Raw genomic sequence first — 18,968 nt, forward strand, 5'->3', positions numbered from 1 at the left:
TCCTTCGAAGACTCCATTCACACAAAACATTTTATCCGAGGCCCACAAAACAGCCCTTTTGAGGGTCGTCGTTCCCAGTGCTCGAACGAGCGAATCTTCTCGAAAGGTATCTTTTTAATGACCGATCCGCTGTCTGTGCTGAATAACGAGAGTTTCATTATTGTGTTAGCTCAGTTGAGAGCAGCAAAATAAATAATGAGAACTTGTAATAATGGGTGACCTAACCTTGTTCTTTTTGTCCAGAAATGAATAGAGTGAAAGCAAGGATGCTTGAGGAAGCTGATGAACCTGGGTGCTTTGGTTTTGCACAGAGAGATGCTTTCAAAGGCTACTTGATTTTCCATAATGCAAATACACTCTAGAACAGTGCGTTCACATGCCTGCATGAACATGGTAGCTGCTAAACAAGACATATTTGTGGGATTTACATAGATGCAGTGGTTTACGTGTTTTAAGATGAGGGGAATGAGAGCTACTGCACAATCTGTCTTTTTTGTTGTTGTTTATATATGATCGAGTATTTGTGGATGGAAGGTGCATGTAGTGTCAGTTTAATGCAATTAAGTACACTGTATACTGAGTTGAGAGAGGGAGCTACAACAGAGCATTTGGACAGAAGTGACTGCCCCCTTGTGAAAGCATCATGTACTGACGCTTAAAGCGAATGGGATCTCCAGAGAGGCTTTGTTTTTTGTTGTTTGCCTTGTCACATAAAAGAAAGTTCTACATGAAAAATTAATATATTGTTTTAACTGGATATATCTTATTAAAAAAATTTAATTATGGCTTGAAGATATTGTGGGAGTACAAAGAAAGAGCTGCTGGACATAGGAGAAGAGAAATATCTAAAATATGTTTAAACCTGTAAAGAGTTTTTTTTTTTTTTTTTTTTAAGCATTTACTGTGTAATATTGATTTGCATTACATATTCATACATGTCAAAGAATAATTTAATCGTATAATTGAATTTTATTGCAATCAAGTCAAACACATTCTTTTCTATGTCCGTTGATCCATGTAAAGAAAATGATTAAAAAAAAAAAAATAGCACACACTACCATAGCTTGCAAAAACGAACAGTATTTATTACAATGTTTCGTTCAAGCGGCCTTCGCCGGGCATATGTCCGCTGATCTATAATCCTCTTTGGCCCTTCGTTGCCCTTGATGTGTCCCTTGTGCCTCTTGTTTGAACTGTGGCTAGTGGTCCGAGGGCAGCAAAGGTCAGCAAGCAGTCAACCGAAGCCCCCCCGTGGGACACCGCCATTTAGATTCCAGCATGCCAACACTATTGCTGAAGATACTCAACGCATGTATGAGTGGAAACAGAGAACAAATACCTGTAAGTGTCTTTTTTTATTATTATTATAAGTGACAAACCTTTAATATGAAGCAGAGAGCCTGTTCCCTTTAAGAATGAATAAATACACAAAATTGGGCTGGGCAACTACTGCATTTGGGTAAATATATTATGTAAATTATAATAGTCTATGCTGTTATTATTTTTGAATGAATTTGTATCAGGTGGAATAGAAGCCTAGTATTATTGCCTTAAAAGAACACAGTAATTAGCTAAGGATAGCGAGCATTACTTTTGTTTCACCAATGACTACGTTATGGAAGTTAATTAGAGAGAAATAATGCATGAAGAAACATAGGATGTGCTTAGTTGCACGTGTTATCAATACGATATAAAAAAGAAAAGAAAAGTTGCTTCAGACATGAGATTTATTTCCATAATCGCAAATATGACAAGTTTCCAGCCCTGCTCAAGTGCGGCTAGTCTTTGTGTGGTCATAGTGATGATCCTGTACAGAAGTATTTGTCATTGGGGAATTGTTGCCACTGGAGGCAGTTGCCGGACGCAGTGGCTTTAGGCATGTTCCGTCTATAGTATCCCAGAAGGCCATAGGAGCTGACTCCCCATAAGTCACCACTGGAGGTGAAAAACTCATTGTGTCCTGTGTTTGCTGGCCTGAAAGACAGGGGAAATAAGGGTTAGTCTGTATTAGTTTTTAAAGTTTGCAAGGGCCGTATTTCAAGTGCGGCAAAGAGGCAATGTGCCGCCATTGTGTGAACGGCCTCTGCTCACTTTGCTAAAGCCTGCCCATTTACCAACAGATTGCCCCTGTTACCTAGCAACAATTTAATTAAGATGATACATGCAAGGTGGGGCTTTCTCGCTAAATGCAGGATTTTTTGTGTCCCAATAAGAATATTTCATATCACATTGTGTCATAGCTCAAATTCTCTTTTGAATGACCTAAATCCCTTTTTTTAATCTTAATAATTACCTATAAAATAAGTAAGCCCGACCTGGCTTTAAACTCATTTAAACGTAGTTATTAAAAGTGTGTGTGTGTGTGTGTGTGTATATATTATGTACATGAACACACAATTGAAATAATCATGAATTGTTTGCATTGCAGGAAAGGGTGCAGAAATGATTTGGACACTGCTAAAGCTAAGTATTATTTATTAATAAAATACCTGTACAATAAAGCAGTAACACTTTACAACACCATCCTATTTATTAATGTTGTGCAATACAATGAGCACTACGTTTATTAGAGTATTTATGAATCTTTATTAGTGCAAGTAAAAAAAAAAAAATCAACTGTTCATTGTTAGCTCAGGTCCATTTAATAATATCAACAGAGACTACTTTTGATTTTAATAATGGATTAGTAAATTATGAAATTAACAGATTAATGTTTTAAAAGTGTTTTTCATTGTTAGTTCATGTTAGCTATGTTAGTTATGGAATTCATTTTTAGTCATATTAATGGATAAAAAATGACACTAAACATGTTAAACTGAAGTATTTTACAATCAAATACTATGTGAGCTAATGTAAAATATAACTGTACATCCAAATTATTCAACAAAGCTTTGCCATGAAGGGGTGTGATTTTAATATGGAAAATAAATTGATTAACTGTTATGTCTTTGTTTCAACAAATCAGACAAGAATACGTTCTGCCATCGGCATCTTCTAGCCCTAAAAAGGTGATGAATGAGAATTTTAGATCAAGCTCCAGGAATGACAGAAACTCGTTTTAACCAACTGCTTTATATACCTCATCATCTGCCGGAGGTGTACGATTCATTATTAGTCTGTCAGTTTGCAGTGTAGGAAAACACATAGTAGTTTTAAGTGGTTTATAGCAGATGGTACAATAACTGTGGATAATATCTGGTCTGCAGTACCACTGAACAAATATTTTCATTATTCAACAACTGACACCTGACAGTTAAACCTGGCAAAATTATATTCGTGAATTAGCTTTACATATAGTTAGTGTAAGCAATCTGTGTGGATTGCAAACCATTTAACCTGCTTCTAATGTGATATGTTTGTCCATTTCTGATTCGATATATTTGACAGATACAATTAACAGCATTTATACTTGACTGGGTCTCGGATAACATAATGACTTTAGTAGTTCTGCCCCCAAATTTGGGCCTTGACAATAACATTGATCAGGCAAGGAGACATTTGTGAAGCCGATGTGTGATATGTGATTGTGAGTTGGTGGGAAAGGGCACAAGCAGTTCACGCTGCCGTGTGTCTGCTCCTCCAGACACATTGCCAATCTTACAATGATGACAATAATGGCGGCCCATCCTGCCTCGCCACCCCAGACAATAGTAAAGTCCTGAGGCCATATGCTGAGCCTCTTGACACGGGTTCATTTGCAGGATTGTCTGTGGGAAAGCAGGGATTAAGACTACGCCAGACATCAAGGGTCACGGGGTCAGGCTACTAACAACAGTGTTGAGGGTAACGCATTACAAGTAACACGAGTTACATAATCAGATTACTTTTTTTCAAGTTGGTAGTACAGTAACGCATTAATTTTTAATTTACAAGAATATATCTGCGTTACTTTTTCAAATAAGTAATGCCAGTTACTCTCTCCTTTGAAAGCTCTCCTGTCCCCTTGTTGAGAGAAATCAAGAGTAAGATGTTACTTTATTTCTAGAATAAATGTGAATATGCATCTCACTCACAAAAAAACAAAAAAAAAAACAGATTCAGTATTTCTCAAAATGAATATGATGCAAACCTGCAATAATTAGCCTAAATATGTTAAATAATACAAATATTGTTTATTTAATCCCATTTTATTAACCGGTGTGTTTGCTGCTGACCTTCGATGAAGCAATTCAACCATACTAAGCAAAAATAACTCAAAATTAAATTTAAAAAGAAAGCAAAAGTAACGTAACGCATTGCTTTTCTTAAAAAGCGTAGTGTAATTAGTTACTTTTTTAGGGAGTAACGCAATATTATAACATTACTTTTAAAAGTAATTACTTTTCCTAACACTTCCTAACAAAACTGCTGAAAAGGGCCGAGGTCATTTTTAGATGTACTGGCTTATTTTCAACCCCTTTATTTCCACGTTTGAGATCTTGGTGAATTGTACAATTGTTTAAATCATAAAAAAATTATGTTTTTCCTGAAAACAATGTCTCCCAACATAGCTGCTGATAATTATCGGCCATTACTCGCCATGTTATTTTAAGAAAAATAAAAAACATCCCCCGTCATCTTTCAAACAAAAAATTTGCCAAGCCCAAAATGACTTTCATTATCTCATGCGGTGATTGGCATGCACGCAATGTAGATTGGATGTATGGCTTTGTATGCACGTATACAATTGCACAAAAGACGGACGGCCTTAGGCTGCTCCTCTTTACCCTTCCCCCACACTTCAGCGTTCCCGCCTCCCTTCTCCTCAATGATACGCAAATAAGCATCTCGCTCCCGGTACCACATTAATTAGAGTGTAGATAACTAGCTGCACCCTCCATTCACACTTTTATACCCTTTCATTAGCATGACACTGGTTAGTGGCCTGCTCCGCTACGATCTCTTTGGGCCCCTGATCAAAAAGAGGACCCCTCAGAACACAAATCTCCTGTCCCCTTTCATCCCTGGCCTCATATAACATGGCTCTCTGATCCATGCTGGCACCGCTAACTGTCAAGAATACCTGTTCGCTTCCTTCTCATCACCTCCGTCCAACCCCGTTCCAGCTTGTGCCTCTCCAAGTGAGAGTAATTGTTGCTTTCACCTGAAAGCCAAGCCGTACAGATTTAACTCTGACGTATGGGTGTCGCCCAGGACAAAAGCAAACAAAAGAAAGTGGGTCAACGTTGGCGTCGAACAAGCCAGCGTCTTTTGTGGGGTCCCTTGAAAATGTCCTCCTGTCATAATCCACTCTGGTTTGAGAGCATTATTCCTGTCTGGATTGGATCTCACCCTCTCTCTCTTTCGTTGAAGGATCCAGACTCAATTGTGATCCTCCTATGCAAGCTCAGCTCAACAGGGTCTCCTCCTGTCTTGCTCTGATTTCAAGGTAAAACGTCTCATTAGCTCTGGCCCTTGAAAGACGCCCGCTCCATCTCATATTCAGTTATACATTCCCTTTGAATAGCTTGAGAGAGGCAAGAAGGGAGAGAGAGAAAGGAAGGCAGGGGTGAGAGCTGATCCAGCTACCTGAGAGATAGGGAGGGGAAGGCCTGCTGAGGCCTCTGTAATTTCATGCAATCATTACCGCCTTGTGCCACAGACACATTCGGCATTTATGCCTTACTTGAGGATAAAAGCTCTCCAGAAAAAGGAAAGTAGAAAGTGTCGCCACGTTTGTATATTCTTAGTATGCCGGCTAAATGAAAAGGGCTCCACATTTGATGGTTAAATTGTTTAAAATACTGCTAAAAGGGATTAAGGAGCGTGCTAGATGCTTTTATAATATTATATGTTGATTATTTTGTTCATTATGGAGACATTTAGGACTATAGTTAAGTGAAGACCTTTTACTCTTATCATTAGAAGTAGTAATGTTAGGAATAGTGGTAATAGCAAGAGTATAATTATGTTATGGCTTTCATTTCTATAAATCTTCAAAAGCCTTTTCATGTCTGTAAACTTTTAACATTAGAACCATGTGGTAAATTTTATCCATGGCTGTTTTTCAAGCCTTTTCAGATTTTTCAATTTGATTTCCATAAAATAAATGTAAATAAAACAACAACAAAAATAAAATAAAATAAAATAATGACATGAGTGTGCAAGAAAAATTATTTTGCAGAAATCATGCATTTAAAACGAAGTCGGGTCAGTCTAGTCAAATTTAATAAAATGATATCAAAACTATATATTTTGTTTACCTTTAAATGCTAGGAATTGTTCAAATGCAATTGCTGCTCTTTTCCATTTACATTATTATTATTATTATTGTGTTTACAAATATATTTATTATTAGGGTTTTAAAGGTCTCTTAGCCTGCGATTTTAAAAAGAAAAAAAAAAAGAATACTTTACTAAACTGAGTATACTTACTAGCATAGTACTACTGAGTTGTTGTTGTTTTTTGGTCATGTACACTACAGCCACAGAATTGCAGGTCATTCTATTCTGAAAAGAATGTGCATGGGAATTTGGGAATTTTTCATAGTGTTAAAATGTTTTGCCCAAAAAATGTCATAAAATTCCTTAATGTTTTTACAATAGGCAGGTAGATTGAGACCATTTCCAAGTTCAAGCCTTAAGGCACCAGAGCATGACTGGAAGCTACTTTGATGTGACCCTTTGCAGCAGTGACTAATGATCAAGCCAGTCCTCACATCTCTGAATAAGCTCTCGCCATAGAACGCTGACAAGGGCTATCAGAGAGAGTAAGAATACAGCAAAATCTACTGAGAACTCTAGAAAACAGAATAGCTCCTTTATCCCCCAAACTCAGATTATAGGATGCTCAACAGCAATGCCATGAAAACCAGAGGCTTTTAAAGAACCTTAGTTGCTGAATCCTCTTCTCAGATCCAAAATGGAACGGTAAAAGACAGGAAAACACCTCAACTAGCTCTTCTCTTTTTGACTCCTTGATTTGATTAATCCCACTGTAAGATCTTCTCTCATCACTGAAGGACGTAAAGGTCTGGTTTTCTTAAGGTGTGTGTGCGTGTGTATGTGTGTACATACTACCATTCAAAGTCTCATGTTCACCAAGGCTGCATTCATTTGATCAGAAATACAGCAAAAAAGTAATATTTTAAAATATTTTCAATTTAAAATAACAGTTTTCTATTTTAATATATTTTAACAGTAATTTATTCCTGTGATAGTAAAGCTAAATTTTCATCAGCCATCAGTGTCACATTATGAGATTATTAATTTATATAAAACAAACACCAAAGTTAATATTGTTTTACTGTTGTTGTATAATCTTGTCTAAAGGCTAATGTTTAAACTTAATTTGTGCAAGATGTAACTCTTCAAATACTACAACTGGGCTATGTCTGTCTTCACAAGTTAGAGATGGCAAGCTCTCCAACGTCTGTAAGGTCATAAGACACCGTTAAGAACTCTTGTTATATTTGTTTCTATTCAGACTGAGAGACACACATATACATTCAATAAGTTCTGCTTGTTACTTATCACTTCGTCTCTTGCCTTTTGCTCTACCCCCGCATTTGCCTCTTGGCTGGTAGAAGAGTTGACGTGACAATCAAGTTGACTGACTTTGAATACCAGACAAAATCTGATATTTTCTGACGGAGAGAAAGATTTAGTAACAAAATAAACTGTATCTACTCTGGATATAACAGACCCCAGATAAAGACTACACCTAATCTTACATGCCAGACACAAGATCAGTACATTTTTACAGAGATGTTACCTGTAAGTCAAAGTTAAATCTAAATGAGGCCTTTAATGCCCTTTTAGAGCTGAACGAAATCAAAGCTGAGCAAAAGAAAGCGCAGAGACCCAGAAGCAAGCGCGTTCCACTGCAGGTATCACTTCTTGCCTTGCGGCACACCGCGGGGGCTAAAATGTTCTGCCCAACCATAAGCGGAATCTGAGCAAGCAAAAGGTGTACCGCAGATTAGCTGCCTGCGCCGTAGCCGAGGGCAACCTCTGAGATTCACGTGTGGCCACTTTCACGCCTGTGTTTCCCTCGCATAGCGCAGAAGGGAGTTGCAGTCAAGGAGATGTCCTTCAAAAGTGGACGGTATAAGCAGAATCCAGTCCCACTGAATGATTTCTCACCGTTTTGTTTCTATGGAAACTTGTATTCTCTCCAAGAAGGCCTGTGAACAACTGAAGCGACTTTCTTTTGATTAAAGTACAAATACACTGAAAGAGTTTTCACTTGTCTTCTAACTGATACCAATATATTGAATTACCAGTGTTACAATCCCAGATGTGAGGTCTGAGATACATAAATTCAATATTTTTGCCACCCTTAATTAGCTTCAAATGACAGTCACTGCATCCTCACTGCTCTCTCTCTCTCTCTCTCTCACACACACACACACACATGTACACACACACTCATAAATACTGTGATTCCCTGCCGAGTGCCTGAGGAGATGAAAGCCATTGCAGCTGCACCCACCTCAGTGTTGTGCAGTGCCTCTCAGGAGGGGCTCCCAGCATGTCACAAAGCAATAGCGCAACCCACACACACACACTTACACACAGATTCAACTCATAAACATCATGTAGATAACCCCTCAGAACATCTAAACAAATACATATCTCACAGGTCACCAATTAAATGTATAGCTATCTCTAGGACTAAATGGATTTAATACACAGTCGGGGTTTAGATATTATACTGCACCCAAGACCACCATCATATGCTTATGCAGCGCTGGGTAATCTGGATTATGTAATCAGATTCCAAAAATTTAAAAAGTTAAAATAAAAAAAAATTTAATTAAAAAGGTACTTGTAATTAGATTAGTTACTTTTTATGGATTACATGATTACATATTTACACAATAGCAATAATTTATTCATAATTTATTGATTCTCCTTAATTCCTCTTTTTCATCTTTTACATTTTCCTTTCTAAAATAGCCTACTGCTTATATACATTCAGAAAGTCTTCCAGTTTTGTGGACATTCACACAGAAATCAGTCATTAGTCAGGTGGCTACACAATATTTGACCATTGGATTTACAAAAATCATTTCAGGTTTAAGAAGTGTTTCAACATTGCATCAACTACTTTTACCATGTATTCCATTCAAATGCACAAATTCACCAACTTTTTTGTCATCTGATCCTCTTTCACCTAATATATTTTTATTTGAAGTACCCCTGAGATTTTAAAATAAAAATTTTAAGAATAAAGTCTCACATTTGCATATATCTGTGGTTCTGTGAAGTTTGATAGATACAATGCTTAATACACTTCATGCTGTTGATAACAAATGGAATATATTTTCTAACTCTCTGTATTTTTGAATCAATGTTACAAGATTATCCTATTTAAATCTGGACAAAAGTAATCCGATTATATTACCTAACAAGTGGATTACCTTACTAACTACACATGTTTTATGTAATTTGGAATCAGTAATGGATTACAATTTGTATAGGTATTCTACCCAGCTCTGTGTTTATGCATAATAAAACATGATTGTTAAAGTTGCAATGAAACAGAAGTATGGATCTTTTCTTCCGTATTGTGGCGTAAATATCCGGGGATTATGGGAAAAGAAATATGTAGCGGAGGGGACTTTGTTCTATCCATCAGTTGTTGATTGACTTGAGAGATGTGGAGGCAGAAGAACATGAGCTTGCTTGGACTAATTGATTGAAGTCCTGCATACATCATCTCTGGAAGATCGAATTCATTAAAAATTACATTTTCATTTTCATTAAGAAACATACATGAAAGAATCATTCACAAAAAGATAAAAATGCATTTAGAAAACTGATCGGATGAATTATTTTTGGTGATGGACCATGTCATGCATGAGTATTAAGGCTCTATAACTATAGCCATATTTAAACTATAGTCTTCTGGCACTAGATTGTGTTGTTCTTTAAATCACTGTCACTAAAAGCATCTTTTTGCCTCCATTTTTCCTACTGGACAGTCTCTGCACTCGACTAATAACATTTAAACTTTTGTCTTGGCAACTCTGTGCCCTTCAGTACTTTGGCTCCATTCATTCTTCTGAACAATCCCTTTAGGGATTGTACCAGCAGGGCCAACAGTGAATGCCCCGGTAATGGTGTGGGAACCTTGGCCGTCTGGATGAATATTTACTCTGTCATCATGGCAGGGTGATGCAGATAAATCTGCCTCCTTTAGCTGCTCATGCTAAAGATGGAATGGAGAATGGAAAGGGGAGGAGGACGTGAGTGAGAAAATGGCTGACAGTGAAGGAATCAATTACTGGACAGAGACAGCTGTGATGCACACTGTGAACTCGGGCAGACAAGCAAAACAGGACAGCTGTGCTTGTATTTATACTGTGTGAATATTTAAAAGAAGAATTCCTTTTTACCTGAAATGTGAAACAAACAACCAGCATCTTAAGTGTTGAACTGTTAGAGAAAAGCAAGCAAAGAACCAACGTAACATTATTTAGTTCTTTTGTGTATCCTGAGATTGACAAACGATGTTAATATTCACTTGGGATATGTATGTTGTAAATTACAGTGATATTAAAGGTGAAGATATGTATTACAGACTGGTCATATAGATGATTAATTCTCTTCTTTATCTGACCAGACAGTTTCACAATTCATTGTATTTTTCCAGATGGTTCCAGTAGTTTAATGTGAGTGCCACTGTCCCCTCATTATTGGCTGTTCAGAGCACATGGGCCAATCCTAGCCAACCATGCAGCAATGACATCACCACTGCAGTGATCTCATCTTGCTTCTTCAACAGTTTTACCCTACTTTCCCATCAGGCCATGCTTTTTCTACCTTTGTGCTTTTTATCTCTCCATCTTTCATACACAAGCACAGTCAAAGAGACACCCCTCTTCAAGGCACTGATTACAGACCCTGAAGGCCTTTAAAGGGGCAGCAAGCTGGAAAATAACCACATGCTGTCCTGGGCAACTCCACCACTCCTAGTTATTCAGTTTCCAAGGGAGCCATTCAAGAACTTAAGCAGCAAGGCAGGCTCACACCCCAGGTCTGTCATCCACCCAGCACCAACCCTCACTGGGTCAAACCTCTCTTTGAGAGACAATAGGAAACGTGGGAAAAGTGATTAATGGATGCCTGAAATGAAGTAAGGCAGTGACCCTTAGAAAGTGTCCCAGGAGACCCCATTTTGCTTTATGTCAGCAGAGACCAGCAAAACTCAGATGAAATATTTATTTAAACATATTCATATTCTCGATGAGGATCTACTGTTTCAGAATTGATCAAGGGAAATCAGGTGTTACTTACAAATTAACTGTGTTCTCCAAATATTTAAAACATTTCTTAGAATAAAATACAGTTCACCCCCTTCATTAAACACAGCTTGTTTAAGGCCAAACACTGTCTTATAGATCCAAACCAGTTTTTATAATGGATATCATTTATAATGATCATGAATTGAACTCTTGTCCCTGTAAACAGACCTGGTCATTTAACCTTTGACCTATGGGATGTCAACTATTCTACTTGTCCTGCCCTCCATATGATCCTAAGTCAACTGATTGAAGAAGTCCTGGTAAAATGGCTCATTTTGGTAGAAAGGGAGGGGCTTTGAGAATGAGGGGCTTGACCAGTTCATCATCAACCACTTTAGTGGTCACTACGCATATGACCTTTAGCCGGAGATCTTGTCAAAGTCACAGACTCCCTGTGGGAAGGACATGTCCTGCCATTTGGGTGAACTTGGACTTAGAGAATGCCACAGAGGAAACCCAACTACTATATTGATACTCTATTAATACTGATCATTATATCTTTCCTATATGGTTGTTTTCGTTAAAGCTGAATACAGTCACACGCCAGAGTGTAGTTTCAGTTTTAAATTGCACATTACATTTCCAGGGTTACAATAGCCTAACTCTTGAATTTTAGCATTTTGCTTAAAAAAAATCAACAATAAAAAAAATCTCTAGTGTCCTCACACTCCCAACAGGCATGACTCAGTGACCATCTCTTTAGTAAGACATCCCTAACACGTGGTCACCAGGGTCATGTTGTAAGAACATACACAATTTGTTTGTGGTCAGCTCTCAGAACAGACAATAGGCCTTGCGTTTCCTAAAACCCCCATGAGGGTCTTCTATCTAGGAGTTTGTTTGAGCATGAACACAGGCCTGGTCAAAGATGGGAAGGGTCACAGCCCTTAACAATCTTAACCTATGACCTTTTCCCAAAGGACCTGCCCCAATGGCCAAAGAACATGGTCATAGAAGGTTGACTGAGACAGAATATGTGATGAAGAACTAGAAGAGAACGTTAACATTTCTTTTTCATATAGAGTATTCAAATATGGATTCAAACCTTTAAAAAAATATTTTTAGCAAAGCGCTTAGTTTACTCCAGTTTAGCATAAAATTATTCAAAGCTTTTAAAGATTATAGTTTAGATCATTCTCATGAAGGGCAAGCAATCCTCAAGGTGAGGTTCATGGTGCATGAAGAGGATAAAGCATGTTAATTAGACATTTGACTTTATTGGAATGCACCTTATTAATGATGACCTAATAAACAAAGTCTGTACACCTCAAAACTCATGAAAGATATTCTGCCCGGCTCAAGGATAATGGTAAAACCTGCATGTTGTCAGTCTTGGGAAGGTGGGTCACATTAATTTCTAGGCAAGATTTCTGGCCTAATGGCTAATGCAGAAGTTATGATGTGTGATATTAAAATGAATTGTGGACTATTAAATTACAGTGTGGAACGGTCACAAACATTGTAGAGAGAGACCTGAATTGTAGCTGTCCAGAAAAGGCCATCTCAAAGTAAAACATGTTAAAATAGCCTTTGTTCCAGACGTGGCACACTTGATCGGCCCTCCAGGTCTACTCCAACATAACAATATTCTCAGTAAGACTGATGGACTTTTGCCCCGACCTGAGATTTTGGGCCTCTCGACTGAATAAGTAGAGCTGCAGGGGCAGTTGACGCTGGCGCCTGGGACTGAATAATCCCGTGCATATCCCCATAGCCCCTTTTCACACTATAACCCAGCTCTTTCCCCTTCCCTGGATTCCTCCCACTGTCCTCCCAACCCTGACTGTGCGCCGGCAGGTAAGGACTCCGATCAGCCCGCCACTCACACTCCAGGGTGACAGATTAGAACACATCCACCCGCAGCCTGCTTTCATCCTTTGCCAGTGCTCGGGTAGGGAGCTCGTCCGGAATAGGAGCTCTTTCTCCTCCGGCCCCTCCCCCCTTCTCATCTTACCTCGAGGAGGTGGCTTGGGGTGTGGGGCGGGAGACAAACCAAGTGGCATGAAAAGGAGGGTAATGGGGGAGGGGCGCCAAGAAAAGCTGGGGAGAAAAAGAACGAACATTGTCCTTTTCAAATGGATGGGAAACGATTCAGTGGGATTTGCTGGCAATTATACGGTGCAGGGCTAATCAATTCAGACTATTCTGGCCATGGAGTGGACTGATCCGATAGAACAAAAGGCCGGTCAGCAGGAGAGGTACCTGAGAAATGGGTCCGCTCGGTGTAAGTAGCATGGGGCAACACCTCCCCCTCCCGAACAGCACCAGAGCATATGGACTGGCTATGAACTTATTAGCCAGCGGATTAAGGGGTAAAAGCAAGGGCTCAGGGGGACACCACAAGCCCCTTTCACTTCGGCACTCAGGGGTCTTGCCACTAATAATAAGATGATGATACCATTAAAAAGACCTAAAAAATATTCCTGGTGAAAGCACACATACTTCAAGAGGGGTGCTGCTATATCATGTGCCATCCGTGCTCAACACACAACCTACAAAATTCTTATCTCACTTATAAGAGGGATCAGATTGCCCAGTATATTCATGAGCAGATCCCTCACACAAGGAGCTTCTACTTGGGACTTTGATGTGATGAGGCGGGTGACAGGAGATCCTTGGCCCTTTCATGCCTGTCAGCAAGGCTCCGTGCCCTCAACAACCTCTCATCACCTAGAGACAGTCAGCAACCTGCTTCAATGGGCTTGATGGACCTGAAGAGGCTCAGTCTGGTGCCTACACAAGATGAGGCTCTACCTGGTTACACTTGGTTCCAGCACAGGGTGAGTATTGTCATCATGTCAGCATGAAGGGGATAAACTATCAGTCCTTTCTTACCACAATCTAAGGACCCTATAGCATGCATGGAACTGGAACAACCAGATGTTGAGTGCAAGCCAAGGAAAATGGACCTAAAAGACACTAACACAGAGGACATCTGGAGGTGGACTATGACACTCCACATTATTGTCCATCTTTTTATGTTTATGTGCCTCCTCATTCTGTTGTGTGACTCTGTCTAAATTGGGTTTAGTCTTCACTCTCCCTCTAATGTCCCTCTTTCTTTTTCTCTCGACCATTCCTTAAACGAACATGAAAAGCAAGAGGATTTTGAGCTTTATAGTGGAGAATTTTACAATGTGTGGATGTTTGCTTTCCACCCCCATCTTTCTTTATTTTACCATGGAGGTCAACATCCTTAAGGATTCTTTACAGAAGAGCTGAGAGGTTGCTCTTTAATGAGGAGGGATCTCAACAGGGCTTCGAAAGCCTCAGTCATTCTCATCTGCTTGTCATATGATGCTGGGGTTATCAACTTCAGAGGCCTGCATTTGCACTGGCATCTCTCGAAACTTCAAGGGGAATCAGAGAGTATACCTCTTAAACATAAAGACAATGTGGTTCCTCCACTTCCCTTCCCACATATACACAGGATGAAAACAGATGATGGCCTTGCTGTCTTAAATTTGAATAAAAGTCCTCTGTATGATCAGTGATGTCATTTCATTGCAATTTTTTTTGCTCACATGTTTCTGCACATTGCAGTCTTTCTATAGAATCACATCAAAGGTCTTTCTTTGACAAAAGAGCCATGGGTAGTACAGAGCTCTATGGTATGTCTCAGCATAATTGGAAGGCTCTATTGACTGGTGAATTCATGAACTAACTGTTAACAGCTAAGCCCACTATAGCATGTTATTATAATGAAGACAGATAAAACGTATAAGATGCTAGTCCGTCCCAAGCTTTTGTGACTACACCTTTGACATACAGCCAATGCATCTATAATGCTTAATTACTAAAAAAAGATGCTTAGCTGGCACAGAGCCACGTCCATTCTATATTAGCTAAATCAAGTCAGATCCTATCCTCTGTCTACAAGCCTTTCAGCTCAACCCATCAGTAATGACATGGACATACTGCATTTAGTATCTAAAGCCACTGCAGCCATCTTGAGTGCTAATGTACAGTGACCCGTGTCCGGTAAGGTCACAGATGTTTGGGTATGTGACCGTGTTCTGATACGGAGGGTTTGGGGCTACTGGAAGAAAAAAGTTGACGATACCCCGACACGCTCACACCGTGACGGACACACAGAGAACTTCTGCCTTCCCCCCTTTTTCTTCCTGGTGCTGTCAGCCTGGGTCAGTCGGCTGTCAATGTGGCTATGTTTGTGTGAAGTGCCGTGGCATCACGCCTGCCTGTCAGTGTGTGATAGCACGCCTGGAGGTGACCACAGGGTTGTGGGTGTGCCAACCTCACCCCTCACCCCTCTGGTAGCAACTGACATTGCCCATCCATTCTTCCCCATGGGTTTGTCAGTCAGATCATCACTTAAAAAAATGAGAGAGATATTGGTAAATTATGCAGAGCTGCTGTCTACAACAACATATTAAATTTACTTAGGCTACATTATGCTATAAAATTATAGAGTGAAATTCATATTGTATCACACGTATTGCTTTTTTTTTTAAACTATTAGGTTGAGAAAATAAAAAAAATGACAATTCTCTCATCATATTTCATGTGGTTTCCAAACCCATATGAACATCAAGAAGCTTTTCTGTGCTATACTATCAAAAGTAGAGGGGACCAGGGCCGAAATGTAATTTTAAATAAATAAACAAAAAACAAGCATAAGAAATTATTCTAAAACATACGGAAAGTTTCTGTGTCAGAAACTAAAATTTAGTTATTTAATTTATTTACTGAATATTCTGGCCTCGGACAGATTTTGAATCTCATTTCAGCTTGTTTTTAAATATGGTGTGTCATGATCAGCCATGAGATGCCCAAGAATGACTGTTTTTGGCATGGCTTGCATCAAACCTGTGTAACACAGTTTCAAGCTCCATATTTGAATATGAATGAAATATTTGAATATGCAAATTATATTTGAGAGCTACAAAGGAGAAGAAGAGTTTCTTGACTTAAATGTTGGTCTCCAACACACATTTCATATACGGCCTCACAAGGACTTGGCACTTATTGTTAACAGCCTACTATTCCCGAAATTTACTTGCTTGCTGAAAAATTGATTCAGGCAGAATTAAGATTAAGGGGAAAATGATAAATAAAATGTTAAAGGGATTTTTGCTATTGCATGTTATTATTGTATTGTAGGCTATTGTTTATATTATATTGTAATATTTAGTATATATTATTGAGTGTATTGATTAATTATTAATTATTACAATAATGAAATGAAATATTACATAGGCTATCATAAATGCATTGCTTTAAATTCTATTTGCACTAGTCACTGAGGTTATTCCATGTAGCCTAATTAAATTTTAATTAGACAGGCTAGTATTCACTCATTTACGGAAAACCATAAATTCCTATTTTTAATGGGAGTATATTCAATTTAAAAACGCCACCAAACATAATAAAACATATAACTGGTATATATTTGGTTAAAATCGAGAGAAAGGGTGATGGAGAGGCAGAGTGTTGATCAAAGCTTCAATATGTATAATTGTCATGGATGCAGGATGTCAATTCTGAAGAACAGAGGCATGCATCTACATCTACACACAGACTGCCCTACCTTCTTTACTTTTGCTCCCCTCTCTTACAGGCAGTCAATTACGGGTTCCCATGTCACTCACCAGCACCAAACACTGCATGGAGGATGAGGCGAAAAATTCTTATTTGAAGTTTGGCTCTCATTTGAATGACAAAAAGGAGGCCTGCTAACACACCAATAATAGAATCAATTTGCACACATTTATAGGCACCAGAAATTAAAAGTGACAGAAAATGAAAGTCTCCAAAACAATTGAAGCTGCAATTCCCGACAAACAAGTGTGAACAGTTCTGTAATTTTGCTATGTGCTTCTTGTAGTGTTAATGCAACAAATAAGAAAGAAAGAGAGAGAAAAATAAAGCATAGCCTACACTGAATGAAATCTGCTAACAGAGAGAAACAGGCAGGAACAAAAGAGTTCAGTTTTATTTTTGAAATCTCTTAATTAATCAGCAAGTAAACTAGGCTATTACATTAAAGCATATAAAATACATCTTTTTCTTTTTCTTTCCGTCTCTCTTTCTCTGTCACACGCTCACTACACACAAGAAACAAAAGCTAATTGAAGCGTACTGTTAAAAGGGATTTACAGACATACAGATTTTGTTGATTTAAGTTTTGCACCATCTATCACTGGGTTCATAGGAAGAGGTTTAATCAGGTAGGAAACCCGGACAGAAAGAGGTGGGACGGGGTATTGTGTTGTGTGAAAGCAGAACCAAAAAGGGGCGTCTTTTCACGTTTCTTTACTTTCACCTGCTGGGATCCATTTGGTCTCTTTCAAGAAGAAAAAGGGGCGAATGCAATGAATAAAGAAAGACAGACGAGTAGCCTATAAAGGCCAATAGCTTAATCAACAGTCACTTGTAATCACAATAGTACTAAACTCGATTGTCAGCTTACTCCATCCTCGCTCATGTAGTCAGAAACACATAATCCAGCCGGAGGAAAAAAAAACAAAAAAAAAAACAAACAAAAAACATGTTGTGTTCATGATGTTGCAACGCATAGGAAGAACATTTAGAAATGCTATAAAATCACTCACATCTGGGCAATTTTTCGAATTACGGTCACCCAGTCAAACAACGAGGCCATTGCGCCATCTAGAGGTGGAAGAGAACCATCTGCAGCTTTTTCAAATAAAAAAATATATATATTAAAAGATGTTATGCATCGATTATATATATGTTTAGTCCACTTTATCTAATTTTGTACTCATATGTTATTTTTGTAATAATTGTAACTATATTAACAGACATCCTAAGCGAAAAAATAGAATAAGGGATGTGAAACAAATCCAGATTTCCAAGGGCAAAGAATCAGCACTGTTTTATGGGATTATGAATGTTACTATTAGTTTTTCAGTATAGTCTATTACGAAAATCATTTTGGAACTAATGCACACAAGGGGGCCATCTGAAGTTTAGTCTAATTAAAGTCAAAACCACACAGAGGCACACGCATTTCATACACACACAGCTCAAAACTACATTTTAAATTATAAAAACCAGCATGCTGTATAAATTACAGATATGCAACTCATGTGGAATTGTTGTGGGGGAAAATATTTCAGATGCCTGTCATTTTGAGATTGAAATTAAAAGCCATTTATTTTCATGAAATGGCAAATCATGCATTGGAGTTTGTCAGTTATCTGATGACATCAGTTTTTTTCTATCCAAAATTATCCCATATTCAGCACTGGCGCATTTGTGGCCTAATGGTTAGAGAGTTGGACTTGTAACCCAAAGGTTGCGGGTTCGAGTATCAGGTCTGGTAGGGATTGTAGGTGGGGGGAGTGAATGTCCAGCGTTCTCTCCACCCTCAAGACTGAGGTGAGACCCTTGAGCTAGGCACCGAACCCCCAACTGCTCCCCAGGTGCCGCACTGCTCCGTTGTGTGTGTGTGTGTACTTGGATGGATTAAATGCAGAGCACAAATTCCAAGCATGGGACACCATACTTGGCCACACATAATTTCCTTTACTAATCCCATATTTCCCATACAAACCAAATGTTGTTTTTGTTGTTTGTTTTCCCCAAAACCTTTTAAAATAATTCACTGTACAATAATGCTTTTGGCCCTTTTTCCCTCAGAAACAACTTTCAGCGATTTGTGTATAAAATACATTTTCAATGGCATATTTTTCATCTCTCAGTGACAGTACACCTTTCTTGACCTAGGATGACCACACAGTCATTTCAACACTCT

This window comes from Barbus barbus (assembly GCF_936440315.1).
Source record: "Barbus barbus genome assembly, chromosome: 6".
NCBI lineage: Eukaryota > Metazoa > Chordata > Actinopteri > Cypriniformes > Cyprinidae > Barbus > Barbus barbus.